We start from the raw sequence: 10,003 nt of genomic DNA on the forward strand, positions 1-10,003 counted from the left end.
TAGGGTATCTGATTGGCTTAAAAGTACAAGAAAACACTTCAAAAGTGACGTTTCTGATGAATTTTAACAGTTTTCTTGTATCTACGAACGCCAGAATGCATAAAATTGACCTAAACGTCTCCTTTTCCTATTCTGAGTCGATTCTGCATGCTTTAAGTGTGTTTGGTGGCTCAGAACCATCAAAAAACGTTGAAATATAGTTCAAATTCAATAAAAATCGACAAAAATACAGTTTCTAGCTAAAATTTGATGGTTTCGTTGCACTTTCCGAGCCCGTAGGGTATCTGATTGGCTTAAAAGTACAAGAAAACACTTCAAAAGTGACGTTTCTGATGAATTTTAACAGTTTTCTTGTATCTACGAACGCCAGAATGCATAAAATTGACCTAAACGTCTCCTTTTCCTATTCTGAGTCGATTCTGCATGCTTTAAGTGTGTTTGGTGGCTCAGAACCATCAAAAAACGTTGAAATATAGTTCAAATTCAATAAAAATCGACAAAAATACAGTTTCTAGCAAAAATTTGATGGTTTCGTTGCACTTTCCGAGCCCGTAGGGTATCTGATTGTCTTAAAAGTACAAGAAAACACTTCAAAAGTGACGTTTCTCAAGAATTTTGACAGTTTTCTTGTATCTACGAACGCCAGAATGCATAAAATTGACCTAAACGTCTCCTTTTCCTATTCTGAGTCGATTCTGCATGCTTTAGGTGTGTTTGGTGGCTCAGAACCATCAAAAAACGTTGAAATATAGTTCAAATTCAATAAAAATCGACAAAAATACAGTTTCTAGCTAAAATTTGATGGTTTCGTTGCACTTTCCGAGCCTGTTGGGTATCTGATTGGCTTAAAAGTACAAGAAAACACTTCAAAAGTGACGTTTCTGAAGAATTTTAACAGTTTTCTTGTATCTACGAACGCCAGAATGCATAAAATTGACCTAAACGTCTCCCTTTCCTATTCTGAGTCGATTCTGCATGCTTTAAGTGTGTTTGGTGGCTCAGAACCATCAAAAAACGTTGAAATATAGTTCAAATTCAATAAAAATCGACAAAAATACAGTTTCTAGCTAAAATTTGATGGTTTCGTTGCACTTTCCGAGCCCGTAGGGTATCTGATTGGCTTAAAAGTACAAGAAAACACTTCAAAAGTGACGTTTCTGAAGAATTTTAACAGTTTTCTTGTATCTACGAACGCCAGAATGCATAAAATTGAACTAAACGTCTCCTTTTCCTATTCTGAGTCGATTCTGCATGCTTTAAGTGTGTTTGGTGGCTCAGAACCATCAAAAAACGTTGAAATATAGTTCAAATTCAATAAAAATCGACAAAAATACAGTTTCTAGCTAAAATTTGATGGTTTCGTTGCACTTTCCGAGCCCGTAGGGTATCTGATTGGCTTAAAAGTACAAGAAAACACTTCAAAAGTGACGTTTCTGAAGAATTTTAACAGTTTTCTTGTATCTACGAACGCCAGAATGCATAAATTTTACCTAAACGTCTCCTTTTCCTATTCTGAGTCGATTCTGCATGTTTTAAGTGTGTTTGGTGGCTCAGAACCATCAAAAAAACGTTGAAATATAGTTCAAATTCAATAAAAATCGACAAAAATACAGTTTCTAGCTAAAATTTGATGGTTTCGTTGCACTTTCCGAGCCCGTAGGGTATCTGATTGGCTTAAAAGTACAAGAAAACACTTCAAAAGTGACGTTTCTGAAGAATTTTAACAGTTTTCTTGTATCTACGAACGCCAGAATGCATAAAATTGACCTAAACGTCTCCTTTTCCTATTCTGAGTCGATTCTGCATGCTTTAAGTGTGTTTGGTGGCTCAGAACCATCAAAAAACGTTGAAATATAGTTCAAATTCAATAAAAATCGACAAAAATACAGTTTCTAGCTAAAATTTGATGGTTTCGTTGCACTTTCCGAGCCCGTAGGGTATCTGATTGGCTTAAAAGTACAAGAAAACACTTCAAAAGTGACGTTTCTGAAGAATTTTAACAGTTTTCTTGTATCTACGAACGCCAGAATGCATAAAATTGACCTAAACGTCTCCTTTTCCTATTCTGAGTCGATTCTGCATGCTTTAAGTGTGTTTGGTGGCTCAGAACCATCAAAAAACGTTGAAATATAGTTCAAATTCAATAAAAATCGACAAAAATACAGTTTCTAGCTAAAATTTGATGGTTTCGTTGCACTTTCCGAGCCCGTAGGGTATCTGATTGGCTTAAAAGTACAAGAAAACACTTCAAAAGTGACGTTTCTGAAGAATTTTAACAGTTTTCTTGTATCTACGAACGCCAGAATGCATAAAATTGACCTAAACGTCTCCTTTTCCTATTCTGAGTCGATTCTGCATGCTTTAAGTGTGTTTGGTGGCTCAGAACCATCAAAAAACGTTGAAATATAGTTCAAATTCAATAAAAATCGACAAAAATACAGTTTCTAGCTAAAATTTGATGGTTTCGTTGCACTTTCCGAGCCCGTAGGGTATCTGATTGGCTTAAAAGTACAAGAAAACACTTCAAAAGTGACGTTTCTGAAGAATTTTAACAGTTTTCTTGTATCTACGAACGCCAGAATGCATAAAATTGACCTAAACGTCTCCTTTTCCTATTCTGAGTCGATTCTGCATGCTTTAAGTGTGTTTGGTGGCTCAGAACCATCAAAAAACGTTGAAATATAGTTCAAATTCAATAAAAATCGACAAAAATACAGTTTCTAGCTAAAATTTGATGGTTTCGTTGCACTTTCCGAGCCCGTAGGGTATCTGATTGGCTTAAAAGTACAAGAAAACACTTCAAAAGTGACGTTTCTGAAGAATTTTAACAGTTTTCTTGTATCTACGAACGCCAGAATGCATAAAATTGACCTAAACGTCTCCTTTTCCTATTCTGAGTCGATTCTGCATGCTTTAAGTGTGTTTGGTGGCTCAGAACCATCAAAAAACGTTGAAATATAGTTCAAATTCAATAAAAATCGACAAAAATACAGTTTCTAGCTAAAATTTGATGGTTTCGTTGCACTTTCCGAGCCCGTAGGGTATCTGATTGGCTTAAAAGTACAAGAAAACACTTCAAAAGTGACGTTTCTGAAGAATTTTAACAGTTTTCTTGTATCTACGAACGCCAGAATGCATAAAATTGACCTAAACGTCTCCTTTTCCTATTCTGAGTCGATTCTGCATGCTTTAAGTGTGTTTGGTGGCTCAGAACCATCAAAAAACGTTGAAATATAGTTCAAATTCAATAAAAATCGACAAAAATACAGTTTCTAGCTAAAATTTGATGGTTTCGTTGCACTTTCCGAGCCCGTAGGGTATCTGATTGGCTTAAAAGTACAAGAAAACACTTCAAAAGTGACGTTTCTGAAGAATTTTAACAGTTTTCTTGTATCTACGAACGCCAGAATGCATAAAATTGACCTAAACGTCTCCTTTTCCTATTCTGAGTCGATTCTGCATGCTTTAAGTGTGTTTGGTGGCTCAGAACCATCAAAAAACCTTGAAATATAGTTCAAATTCAATAAAAATCGACAAAAATACAGTTTCTAGCTAAAATTTGATGGTTTCGTTGCACTTTCCGAGCCCGTAGGGTATCTGATTGGCTTAAAAGTACAAGAAAACACTTCAAAAGTGACGTTTCTGAAGAATTTTAACAGTTTTCTTGTATCTACGAACGCCAGAATGCATAAAATTGACCTAAACGTCTCCTTTTCCTATTCTGAGTCGATTCTGCATGCTTTAAGTGTGTTTGGTGGCTCAGAACCATCAAAAACGTTGAAATATAGTTCAAATTCAATAAAAATCGACAAAAATACAGTTTCTAGCTAAAATTTGATGGTTTCGTTGCACTTTCCGAGCCCGTAGGGTATCTGATTGGCTTAAAAGTACAAGAAAACACTTCAAAAGTGACGTTTCTGAAGAATTTTAACAGTTTTCTTGTATCTACGAACGCCAGAATGCATAAAATTGACCTAAACGTCTCCTTTTCCTATTCTGAGTCGATTCTGCATGCTTTAAGTGTGTTTGGTGGCTCAGAACCATCAAAAAACGTTGAAATATAGTTCAAATTCAATAAAAATCGACAAAAATACAGTTTCTAGCTAAAATTTGATGGTTTCGTTGCACTTTCCGAGCCCGTAGGGTATCTGATTGGCTTAAAAGTACAAGAAAACACTTCAAAAGTGACGTTTCTGAAGAATTTTAACAGTTTTCTTGTATCTACGAACGCCAGAATGCATAAAATTGACCTAAACGTCTCCTTTTCCTATTCTGAGTCGATTCTGCATGCTTTAAGTGTGTTTGGTGGCTCAGAACCATCAAAAAACGTTGAAATATAGTTCAAATTCAATAAAAATCGACAAAAATACAGTTTCTAGCTAAAATTTGATGGTTTCGTTGCACTTTCCGAGCCCGTAGGGTATCTGATTGGCTTAAAAGTACAAGAAAACACTTCAAAAGTGACGTTTCTGAAGAATTTTAACAGTTTTCTTGTATCTACGAACGCCAGAATGCATAAAACTGACCTAAACGTCTCCTTTTCCTATTCTGAGTCGATTCTGCATGCTTTAAGTGTGTTTGGTGGCTCAGAACCATCAAAAAACGTTGAAATATAGTTCAAATTCAATAAAAATCGACAAAAATACAGTTTCTAGCTAAAATTTGATGGTTTCGTTGCACTTTCCGAGCCCGTAGGGTATCTGATTGGCTTAAAAGTACAAGAAAACACTTCAAAAGTGACGTTTCTGAAGAATTTTAACAGTTTTCTTGTATCTACGAACGCCAGAATGCATAAAATTGACCTAAACGTCTCCTTTTCCTATTCTGAGTCGATTCTGCATGCTTTAAGTGTGTTTGGTGGCTCAGAACCATCAAAAAACGTTGAAATATAGTTCAAATTCAATAAAAATCGACAAAAATACAGTTTCTAGCTAAAATTTGATGGTTTCGTTGCACTTTCCGAGCCCGTAGGGTATCTGATTGGCTTAAAAGTACAAGAAAACACTTCAAAAGTGACGTTTCTGAAGAATTTTAACAGTTTTCTTGTATCTACGAACGCCAGAATGCATAAAATTGACCTAAACGTCTCCTTTTCCTATTCTGAGTTGATTCTGCATGCTTTAAGTGTGTTTGGTGGCTCAGAACCATCAAAAAACGTTGAAATATAGTTCAAATTCAATAAAAATCGACAAAAATACAGTTTCTAGCTAAAATTTGATGGTTTCGTTGCACTTTCCGAGCCCGTAGGGTATCTGATTGGCTTAAAAGTACAAGAAAACACTTCAAAAGTGACGTTTCTGAAGAATTTTAACAGTTTTCTTGTATCTACGAACGCCAGAATGCATAAAATTGACCTAAACGTCTCCTTTTCCTATTCTGAGTCGATTCTGCATGCTTTAAGTGTGTTTGGTGGCTCAGAACCATCAAAAAACGTTGAAATATAGTTCAAATTCAATAAAAATCGACAAAAATACAGTTTCTAGCTAAAATTTGATGGTTTCGTTGCACTTTCCGAGCCCGTAGGGTATCTGATTGGCTTAAAAGTACAAGAAAACACTTCAAAAGTGACGTTTCTGAAGAATTTTAACAGTTTTCTTGTATCTACGAACGCCAGAATGCATAAAATTGACCTAAACGTCTCCTTTTCCTATTCTGAGTCGATTCTGCATGCTTTAAGTGTGTTTGGTGGCTCAGAACCATCAAAAAACGTTGAAATATAGTTCAAATTCAATAAAAATCGACAAAAATACAGTTTCTAGCTAAAATTTGATGGTTTCGTTGCACTTTCCGAGCCCGTAGGGTATCTGATTGGCTTAAAAGTACAAGAAAACACTTCAAAAGTGACGTTTCTGAAGAATTTTAACAGTTTTCTTGTATCTACGAACGCCAGAATGCATAAAATTGACCTAAACGTCTCCTTTTCCTATTCTGAGTCGATTCTGCATGCTTTAAGTGTGTTTGGTGGCTCAGAACCATCAAAAAACGTTGAAATATAGTTCAAATTCAATAAAAATCGACAAAAATACAGTTTCTAGCTAAAATTTGATGGTTTCGTTGCACTTTCCGAGCCCGTAGGGTATCTGATTGGCTTAAAAGTACAAGAAAACACTTCAAAAGTGACGTTTCTGAAGAATTTTAACAGTTTTCTTGTATCTACGAACGCCAGAATGCATAAAATTGACCTAAACGTCTCCTTTTCCTATTCTGAGTCGATTCTGCATGCTTTAAGTGTGTTTGGTGGCTCAGAACCATCAAAAAACGTTGAAATATAGTTCAAATTCAATAAAAATCGACAAAAATACAGTTTCTAGCTAAAATTTGATGGTTTCGTTGCACTTTCCGAGCCCGTAGGGTATCTGATTGGCTTAAAAGTACAAGAAAACACTTCAAAAGTGACGTTTCTGAAGAATTTTAACAGTTTTCTTGTATCTACGAACGCCAGAATGCATAAAATTGACCTAAACGTCTCCTTTTCCTATTCTGAGTCGATTCTGCATGCTTTAAGTGTGTTTGGTGGCTCAGAACCTTCAAAAAACGTTGAAATATAGTTCAAATTCAATAAAAATCGACAAAAATACAGTTTCTAGCTAAAATTTGATGGTTTCGTTGCACTTTCCGAGCCCGTAGGATATCTGATTGGCTTAAAAGTACAAGAAAACACTTCAAAAGTGACGTTTCTGAAGAATTTTAACAGTTTTCTTGTATCTACGAACGCCAGAATGCATAAAATTGACCTAAACGTCTCCTTTTCCTATTCTGAGTCGATTCTGCATGCTTTAAGTGTGTTTGGTGGCTCAGAACCATCAAAAAACGTTGAAATATAGTTCAAATTCAATAAAAATCGACAAAAATACAGTTTCTAGCTAAAATTTGATGGTTTCGTTGCACTTTCCGAGCCCGTAGGGTATCTGATTGGCTTAAAAGTACAAGAAAACACTTCAAAAGTGACGTTTCTGAAGAATTTTAACAGTTTTCTTGTATCTACGAACGCCAGAATGCATAAAATTGACCTAAACGTCTCCTTTTCCTATTCTGAGTCGATTCTGCATGCTTTAAGTGTGTTTGGTGGCTCAGAACCATCAAAAAACGTTGAAATATAGTTCAAATTCAATAAAAATCGACAAAAATACTGTTTCTAGCTAAAATTTGATGGTTTCGTTGCACTTTCCGAGCCCGTAGGGTATCTGATTGGCTTAAAAGTACAAGAAAACACTTCAAAAGTGACGTTTCTGAAGAATTTTAACAGTTTTCTTGTATCTACGAACGCCAGAATGCATAAAATTGACCTAAACGTCTCCTTTTCCTATTCTGAGTCGATTCTGCATGCTTTAAGTGTGTTTGGTGGCTCAGAACCATCAAAAAACGTTGAAATATAGTTCAAATTCAATAAAAATCGAGAAAAATACAGTTTCTAGCTAAAATTTGATGGTTTCGTTGCACTTTCCGAGCCCGTAGGGTATCTGATTGGCTTAAAAGTACAAGAAAACACTTCAAAAGTGACGTTTCTGAAGAATTTTAACAGTTTTCTTGTATCTACGAACGCCAGAATGCATAAAATTGACCTAAACGTCTCCTTTTCCTATTCTGAGTCGATTCTGCATGCTTTAAGTGTGTTTGGTGGCTCAGAACCATCAAAAAACGTTGAAATATAGTTCAAATTCAATAAAAATCGACAAAAATACAGTTTCTAGCTAAAATTTGATGGTTTCGTTGCACTTTCCGAGCCCGTAGGGTATCTGATTGGCTTAAAAGTACAAGAAAACACTTCAAAAGTGACGTTTCTGAAGAATTTTAACAGTTTTCTTGTATCTACGAACGCCAGAATGCATAAAATTGACCTAAACGTCTCCTTTTCCTATTCTGAGTCGATTCTGCATGCTTTAAGTGTGTTTGGTGGCTCAGAACCTTCAAAAAACGTTGAAATATAGTTCAAATTCAATAAAAATCGACAAAAATACAGTTTCTAGCTAAAATTTGATGGTTTCGTTGCACTTTCCGAGCCCGTAGGATATCTGATTGGCTTAAAAGTACAAGAAAACACTTCAAAAGTGACGTTTCTGAAGAATTTTAACAGTTTTCTTGTATCTACGAACGCCAGAATGCATAAAATTGACCTAAACGTCTCCTTTTCCTATTCTGAGTCGATTCTGCATGCTTTAAGTGTGTTTGGTGGCTCAGAACCATCAAAAAACGTTGAAATATAGTTCAAATTCAATAAAAATCGACAAAAATACAGTTTCTAGCTAAAATTTGATGGTTTCGTTGCACTTTCCGAGCCCGTAGGGTATCTGATTGGCTTAAAAGTACAAGAAAACACTTCAAAAGTGACGTTTCTGAAGAATTTTAACAGTTTTCTTGTATCTACGAACGCCAGAATGCATAAAATTGACCTAAACGTCTGCTTTTCCTATTCTGAGTCGATTCTGCATGCTTTAAGTGTGTTTGGTGGCTCAGAACCATCAAAAAACGTTGAAATATAGTTCAAATTCAATAAAAATCGACAAAAATACAGTTTCTAGCTAAAATTTGATGGTTTCGTTGTACTTTCCGAGCCCGTAGGGTATCTGATTGGCTTAAAAGTACAAGAAAACACTTCAAAAGTGACGTTTCTGAAGAATTTTAACAGTTTTCTTGTATCTACGAACGCCAGAATGCATAAAATTGACCTAAACGTCTCCATTTCCTATTCTGAGTCGATTCTACATGCTTTAAGTGTGTTTGGTGGCTCAGAACCATCAAAAAACGTTGAAATATAGTTCAAATTCAATAAAAATCGACAAAAATACAGTTTCTAGCTAAAATTTGATGGTTTCGTTGCACTTTCCGAGCCCGTAGGGTATCTGATTGGCTTAAAAGTACAAGAAAACACTTCAAAAGTGACGTTTCTGAAGAATTTTAACAGTTTTCTTGTATCTACGAACGCCAGAATGCATAAAATTGACCTAAACGTCTCCTTTTCCTATTCTGAGTCGATTCTGCATGCTTTAAGTGTGTTTGGTGGCTCAGAACCATCAAAAAACGTTGAAATATAGTTCAAATTCAATAAAAATCGACAAAAATACTGTTTCTAGCTAAAATTTGATGGTTTCGTTGCACTTTCCGAGCCCGTAGGGTATCTGATTGGCTTAAAAGTACAAGAAAACACTTCAAAAGTGACGTTTCTGAAGAATTTTAACAGTTTTCTTGTATCTACGAACGCCAGAATGCATAAAATTGACCTAAACGTCTCCTTTTCCTATTCTGAGTCGATTCTGCATGCTTTAAGTGTGTTTGGTGGCTCAGAACCATCAAAAAAAGTTGAAATATAGTTCAAATTCAATAAAAATCGAGAAAAATACAGTTTCTAGCTAAAATTTGATGGTTTCGTTGCACTTTCCGAGCCCGTTGGGTATCTGATTGGCTTAAAAGTACAAGAAAACACTTCAAAAGTGACGTTTCTGAAGAATTTTAACGGTTTTCTTGTATCTACGAACGCCAGAATGCATAAAATTGACCTAAACGTCTCCTTTTCCTATTCTGAGTCGATTCTGCATGCTTTAAGTGTGTTTGGTGGCTCAGAACCATCAAAAAACGTTGAAATATAGTTCAAATTCATTAAAAATCGACAAAAATACAGTTTCTAGCTAAAATTTGATGGTTTCGTTGCACTTTCCGAACCCGTAGGGTATCTGATTGGCTTAAAAGTACAAGAAAACACTTCAAAAGTGACGTTTCTGAAGAATTTTAACAGTTTTCTTGTATCTACGAACGCCAGAATGCATAAAATTGACCTAAACGTCTCCTTTTCCTATTCTGAGTCGATTCTGCATGCTTTAAGTGTGTTTGGTGGCTCAGAACCATCAAAAAACGCTGAAATATAGTTCAAATTCAATAAAAATCGACAAAAATACAGTTTCTAGCTAAAATTTGATGGTTTCGTTGCACTTTCCGAGCCCGTAGGGTATCTGATTGGCTTAAAAGTACAAGAAAACACTTCAAAAGTGACGTTTCTGAAGAATTTTAA

This window comes from Zophobas morio, unplaced genomic scaffold (assembly GCF_036711695.1).
Source record: "Zophobas morio isolate AGI-343-1 ecotype UQ-CSIRO unplaced genomic scaffold, CSIRO_AGI_Zmor_V1 ptg000500l, whole genome shotgun sequence".
NCBI lineage: Eukaryota > Metazoa > Arthropoda > Insecta > Coleoptera > Tenebrionidae > Zophobas > Zophobas morio.